Genomic DNA, 6,571 nt, shown 5'->3' with positions numbered 1-6,571 from the left:
TTTCAAGACAGGGTTTCTCTGTGGTTTTGGAGCCTGTCCTGGAACTAGCTCTTGTAGACCAGGCTGGTCTCGAACTCACAGAGATCCGCCTGTCTCTGCCTCCCAAGTGCTGGGATTAAAGGCGTGCGCCACCACCGCCCGGCCTTCTTTTCTGTTTTTTAAAGGCTCTGAAAATGCACAGGTACTATTTTTAAAAGGAAGAAACTTGTGTCTGGGATGAATTGATAAACATAAACACTTGCAAATTTTAATTTTTAAGAAATTCCTTAGTAGCTAACATAGCCTGAAATACAGAAATTTTGGAGCTATTAAAAATAAAGACTAAGTTAAAGCAAATATAACAGACTTATTCCAGTAATGGAAAGAAATCTGATTTGCCTGACTTTCTATAAATACAGATAAATTAGGGATATATGAATAATCCATTCCCAAGTTTCAGAGAATTACACCTGGCCCTATTTAATTGGTAGTAGGTTGCCCCAAAGTATACAGAGAACTATAATCACCAAAAAAAAAAAAGTTAACAATTTAGCATAATCTCTGGAGGACCATATTAGTCCTCCACAAAAAGAAAGGCAGCACGCAACCCTGCTCATTATTTACATCTATGTGGTAGGTGTAGAAAAGGAGGAATGATATACAGCCATCCAATCTAGTGAACAGGAAAAATACAGTCACAGCTGAAGCAGGTGACAAAGAGACACAAGGATACATACATGGCAATTGATCGATGATTGCAACAGGAAAATCCAGTGGTTGATTTTGGAATAGATGATATACCAGGCTTATAAACAAACACAATTATCATCAAAGGCATCTACAAAGAACAGAAATTATAACCAAAGATAAAAGGAATTTACCCTAAACATCAAGCAAAACACATCAAAAAGTACAACTGATATGAGAAAAATGGGTGTAACAGAGAAAAATGTACACCTTAATCCACTTGGCTTTGTGCTAAAGTCTGTGATCACATCGTGTTCCCCTCGAGGAAAACAAGTGTTTTCCCTGGCTCACAGAGTCCTCACAATCCTTCCCTCACTCCAGTTGTTTTCTTTCAAGCATCCTACCTTCCAGCTAAAAGTTCCCAGGTCAGCCTGTGCTTCCCTACTCTTGTCCTTTTCACGCTGACTGATCCGGCCACTGCCTCTAGTTCACCCCTTTTTCTCTTTCCGCATTTCCTAATTCTACAGCTACAAAACCATCATCTCCTTTGCACCCTCTTCTGCTCCTAGTAAAATAATGCTGATCTGCTTCAAATGATAACCCTTCTTGTGTCTTCCTTATGCTATCCCAAATTCCTGAGAGCAGAGGTAACATCCTATCTGTGGATTCTACAGGGTCAAAACTAAGTAACCATAAGTTTCCGAATTAGTGATATAAGCAGTCATAGATCAAAATTCCTCAAAAGAACATACAAGGGCAAGTTTCTAAAACATTTTTATTCAAATGCTTCTCTTCCTCTTGATGAAATAAGCAACATGTAAGAAATAATTAAGGGAATCATTCAGCAGAGACAATACTGAATCAAGACTGTCATCTAGAAATTCTAGACCCTGCTTTTAGTCACCTGGGAAGGTCACTCACTCTTTTTTTCTGTCTGCTTTCTCTGCAACTAGATAGGAGCAATAAATTTTTTTAATTGCTTCATATTTTATCATCACTTAAAACACTCTTCCCCTAAAAAACATAGTTTGATTATCTTCCCTAGCCCTCACTAATTAGTAACAATTTTCCCAATTCACAGAACACACACTATATGTCATGTAATGCATTTTCAATTTAAAAAGCAAAACTCTATAACTATGGCCATTGGTCACTGTATACTCCTAATTTATTAAAAATAGAGATGATACCGCAATATATATTCTCCAGAGTCAAACATATCCAGAAGGAGAGTATATAATAGTTTCCATCAATTAAAAAAAATTCAGAGTCTGATAGGCAGAAGGCACAGAAATAATAAAAGTGCAATATTAAGTCTGAAGAAAGGATTCCCATGGAATGGAACACAAAAAGCTTAAATCCAGAGAATAATTTCTTAACCAGTAGTAGTGTGGGCTATTAGTCATATGCTCTTCTAGAATCTCTTGTTATTCAACTTTTTCAATCATGATTCACTTTTCCTCGTCTATTAACCTACCTCCTTTCATCTCCAGACTTACACTGGAACCTCCTAGAAGCCTCACTTGTAGTTACAGGCTGTCAATGTTGACTCCTAGATATGGCATGAGGCATCCCTAGCCATCAATAGTTCCCTTGTATATTTGTATTGTATAAACAATACAAAGAGCTTAGAGCTGTAAATAAGAACCAAGACTCCCTACTGCCGAATTTCTTTCAGTATTTTTAAGCCAACAGAAATAATGACGGAGAATTTCTCATCTGTCAACGCACATACAAAAAATTTCAGGCTTTTCAAGCTAAGGTAATCCTCCACAAAACAAAAAAAAAATGAAGTCACCAAAGGCAAGGGAACAAACCCAAACTTGCATCTCACTGTGGCGACCATTCTATGGGTATTGCAAGTGCAACCACGGGGGGCCAGTCTTTGGCCCCTGCTCTGGGGGTCTACAGTTCTTCAAAGTTAGACGACACAATAAACAGGGCTTCCCTTCCCTCTCTACTGGTCATGTCATCCACCTGTTGCGTCACCTGCAAAGTGGTCTCCAGAATCTTAGCACAGGAGCACCTCTGTGGTCTCTAAATAATTCAACCGGGCTATTTTCTAGATAAATTTTAGCTTCATTCATTTTAATGAGGCGGCCTCGGAGGCGAGGGTGTGCTGGCTCCGGTTCACCTTTGGGGAGACGCTAGCGTCCGCATCGCGGCTGTGACTTTCTAGACTCGAGGGGCTTGGGAGCTGGTGGGAGACTTGAGCATCTGGAGGCCGCCAAGGGTCAGCAGGAGCAGGGCAGAGGGGGCAAGCGGGCAGCTCGGAGGCCAGGCGGTGGCGCCGAGGTCGCACGGCGACGGAAGCCTCGGAGGGGACACGGCTCACCCGCCCAGGGGTCGGGCCCACAGTCAGGGGAGCCGAGCTCGGAGGAGGGTCGTGCCCCAGCCCTCCCTCGGGCCGACTGGGCTTCTCCCGGAGGCGCGCCGGCCAGTCTGGGGATTAGGAGACAGCGCGACGGTCCCCTCCCCCCATCCCGGAGAACTAAGCTGGAGGCGGGGACGCCAGGCAGGAAGGGGCCGGGGTCCCAGCGGGCCGGTCGGCCGGCTCGCACGGGCCGCCAGGGGCCGCACTCACCATGTCGTACACGTTGAGCACCACTAACTGGTTAGCCCCCATCCTCCTCCCCGCGGCCGCCGCCTCGTCCTCCAGCAGCTCGGTCTCCGCGGGGCGGAGGCCGCTGCCACCCCCGCGGGCGCTTCTGGCAGGGCACGAGCCGGGCACTAAGCGTCCAGCCCGGCCCGCCAAAGCCGGGGCGGAAGCATCCGGCAGCCGCTGACGGAGACCTGTGTGAGGACCGGGCCGGACCGGTGGAGAGCCCGCTCCGGCTCAGGCGCCTCCCCTCGGCCGCAGACACGTGGGGGAAGGCGGAGCCTGGGCGAGGGGCGGGCTCCAGGTTCTCTGGAGGCGGGGCCCGCCCGGCCCGGGGTTGAGCCCGCCTGCGCGCTGGCTCTCTCCGCTGCCGCTCCTCGAGACCTATAATGGCGGCAGGCTGGGCGCCTCTTCACCTCATAGGCGCGAGGTCGCAGGAAGACTACACTTCCCAGAATGCAGCGCGTAATACCTCGTTCCCTATTGGGCGTATAGGCTTGACTACATCTCCCAGGATGCTCCAGGAACCCTCTCCCCTCCCCCCGGTCTTGCGTCTCCCAGGGAGACTACAGCTCCCAGCGTGCCGTTCTTTAGTTCTGTCCGCGGAACCTTGACTGTTCGTCCTTGGCGAGCGAAAAAGTCGAATACCTTGTATCTTTCAGCGCTGTGTCTGGTGCTGGTAGAGTGAGACGTGAATCCGACGGAATGTGAAGACGTAATGACTAAGTTTTCCAAAGCCCTTCTAATTTTTAATTTTTTTGCAAGTGTAGGAGTGAGGAAATGAAGGAAGGTTACTGTTGTAAGGTAGGGTGTAAGAAACACCCAGTTTACCCTCAATATGGAATTCACGTTTTCTGTGAGTATCCTGCTCACGTGGGAAGAGTGTAGCAACTCATAGATCAGCTCAGTCCTAGGACACAGAAAGCGTTTGTGCACCCATTCAGCAAGCAAATATTTGTGTGTGTGTGTGTTCCTGCTATAAGCCATGCAATCGGGTAGACTGAAGAATGCCAGGTCCTGAGATTTCAGTTTATGATTGAGATTGAATATTGAATATCTATTTCAGATTTGTGTGTGTGTGTGTGTGTGTGTGTGTGTATGTGTGATATGGGGGAGGGAGGGAGAGAGAAGAAGGTAGGTAGGTCTGCAGGTACCTGATGAAGCTTACAGGCCTTTGATGTTCTTTGGAACTGAAGTTAAAGGCAGTTGTAAATTACTTGATCTGGGTGCCAGGAACCAGACTCAAGTCCTGTAGAAGAGCAGCAAGGACTCTTAGTGGGTGATCCGTCTCTCCCACCTCTGAGATGGATTTTTAAGTGAAGACTTGGTAGTAGGGTTTGGGTCAAAGAGTGAGATGAGTGTGTGAAAAAAATCGCTCGAGTTTCTGTGTGGAAGAGGAAATGGAAACATGAAGGTTAACGTGGTAGACTGTAAAAATAGCGTCTCAAATTACACATAAGCTTTGATGTGTCTCTCTACTGGCTCCAGCAAGCCTTGACTTGCTTTGGTCAATGAGACCTTGACAAATATAATGCAAGAGAGTTGAAAAGCACTTTGGATTTCATGCTTGGCTTCTTTCTGATCTTGGGAGTCTAGCGTTATATGAACAAGTTTGGACACTGAATTTGTTGCAGGGGTTGGAAGTGGTTTCAAGAAAGAATAGGTCCCAGATTTTTGACAGACATTGGATAGATAATATGCTATTTGATAATATATGAAACTTTGGAGGGGAAACAGGTTGGGAAGAGGACAATCTAGTTATTGTTAGATCATGTGATATTTTAAGTGCCTTTTACACACGCTTGGGAAATTGAGTAGGCATTTACATAAATGAAATGGAGTCATAACCATTAAACTGACTAAAATAGACATTCAAGTAGACTTTAAAGCCTAGAGACTGGTTGGTTGGATAGCCTATATTCTACTTAGCATCTCTGTCACTGTCTCTGGCCAACAGCAGCTTAGGAGAAGAAAGGGTTTGTGGGTTACAGTTCATCACTGAGGGAAGTCAGGGTAGGGCAGGAACTTAAAGCAGAAACCTTGGAGGAACACTGCTTGCTGGCTCATTCGCAGGCTTACGCTCAGATAGCTTTTTTATACAACTCAAGACCACCTGCCCATGGCAAGACAACCTGCCCAAGTAATGGTACCTCACGTAGTGGGTTGGGCCCAATTAAGACAATCAAGACAATACCCACAAGTCAGTCTGGTCAAGGTAATCCTTTAATTGGGACTCCTTTCTCATATGACTCTAGGCTATGTCAAATTAAAAATTGACTAGGAAGCCCAGAAAAAGGTACAGGTAGAAAATATTAAATGGGGAGGGGGATGGGAGAACAGGGTAAAGGAAGGAATCTGGAGAGGGATAACTAACATTAATGGCCTTTTAAAAAATCTTATGGGAATTTACTATTGTAGAAGTTTCCTAAAATATATACACACAGGAAAGGAATTTAAATGGAGTCATCATATAATGGGAGAGAGAATGCCCCAACTAGATATCTTAAGCCACCAAGTAAAGCCTCCCAATGCCTAAAATGGGTTTCGTCTTGTTGAGTTGTTGGCCAACAAGGGTCCTATAAGCCCCTTCCTCCAATATCACAGAATAGTCAAAGCTATTGGATACTCTCTATAACTGACAGTAAGGCCATATGGCTAAAGGTACCATTTATGCCATCAAACACATCAAACACGGAGAAATTGATCTGTTGCCCAACTACAAGTTTCACTCCTACTGACTAGTGTTCATAGTATTGTAAGGTATTTTTCATGACACCAGAGGAAAAGGTAATCAATATCACCCGCTACAAACCCAGTTACTACAACAGCAATGTGCCTGCAAAATATATAATGTAATAGTGGCACAATTGTTATAGGAGTATCCAACCCCTGTGTGTGTGTGTGTGTGTGTGTGTGTGTGTGTTTAAGGACTACTCTGTGAATGGGAACTCAACCCCAAAACTGCTAAAGCGGCTAAGAACCTGTAGCTTGGTAGGTCATGAACCCTAGGAAAAACTTACTACTGTTATTTTTCAAAGGAGCATAACAATAAAATGACTCCTAACAGCATACTGCTATATCCATAGATCAGTGATTCACTCAGCCCCCATTGAGAAGCTTCTTGCAGCCGATGGGAATTGTACTGGCTGGTTTGTGTGTCAAGTTAACACAAGCTAGAATCATCGGAGAGCAAGGAACCTCAGTTGAGGAAATGCCTCCATGAGACTCAGCTGTAAGGTATTTTCCCAATTAGTGATCAATGGAGGATGACCCAGCCCATGGTGGGTGGTGCCATTCCTGGGCTGC

At 45.3% G+C, this 6,571-nt stretch overlaps 1 long non-coding RNA gene across 1 annotated transcript in view; it reads right to left on the bottom strand.

Moving 5' to 3' along the window:
- LOC126502225 (uncharacterized) overlaps nucleotides 1-3,626 on the bottom strand; it is a 29,129-nt gene extending 25,503 nt beyond the window's left edge. Inside the window, exons 1-2 of the long non-coding RNA XR_007591866.1 lie at nucleotides 3,251-3,626; nucleotides 717-817 (exon numbers count right to left, since the gene is read on the bottom strand). This is a non-coding gene — a long non-coding RNA (uncharacterized lncRNA). The remainder of the gene's footprint in view (nucleotides 1-716; nucleotides 818-3,250) is intronic.
- Nucleotides 3,627-6,571: the final 2,945 nt, after the last annotated feature.

This window comes from Alexandromys fortis, unplaced genomic scaffold (assembly GCF_014885135.2).
Source record: "Alexandromys fortis isolate MF-2015 unplaced genomic scaffold, M_Fortis_MF-2015_v1.1 scaffold_51, whole genome shotgun sequence".
Taxonomy (NCBI): Eukaryota; Metazoa; Chordata; class Mammalia; order Rodentia; family Cricetidae; genus Alexandromys; species Alexandromys fortis.
This window is presented reverse-complemented; position numbering and strand designations above follow the sequence as displayed.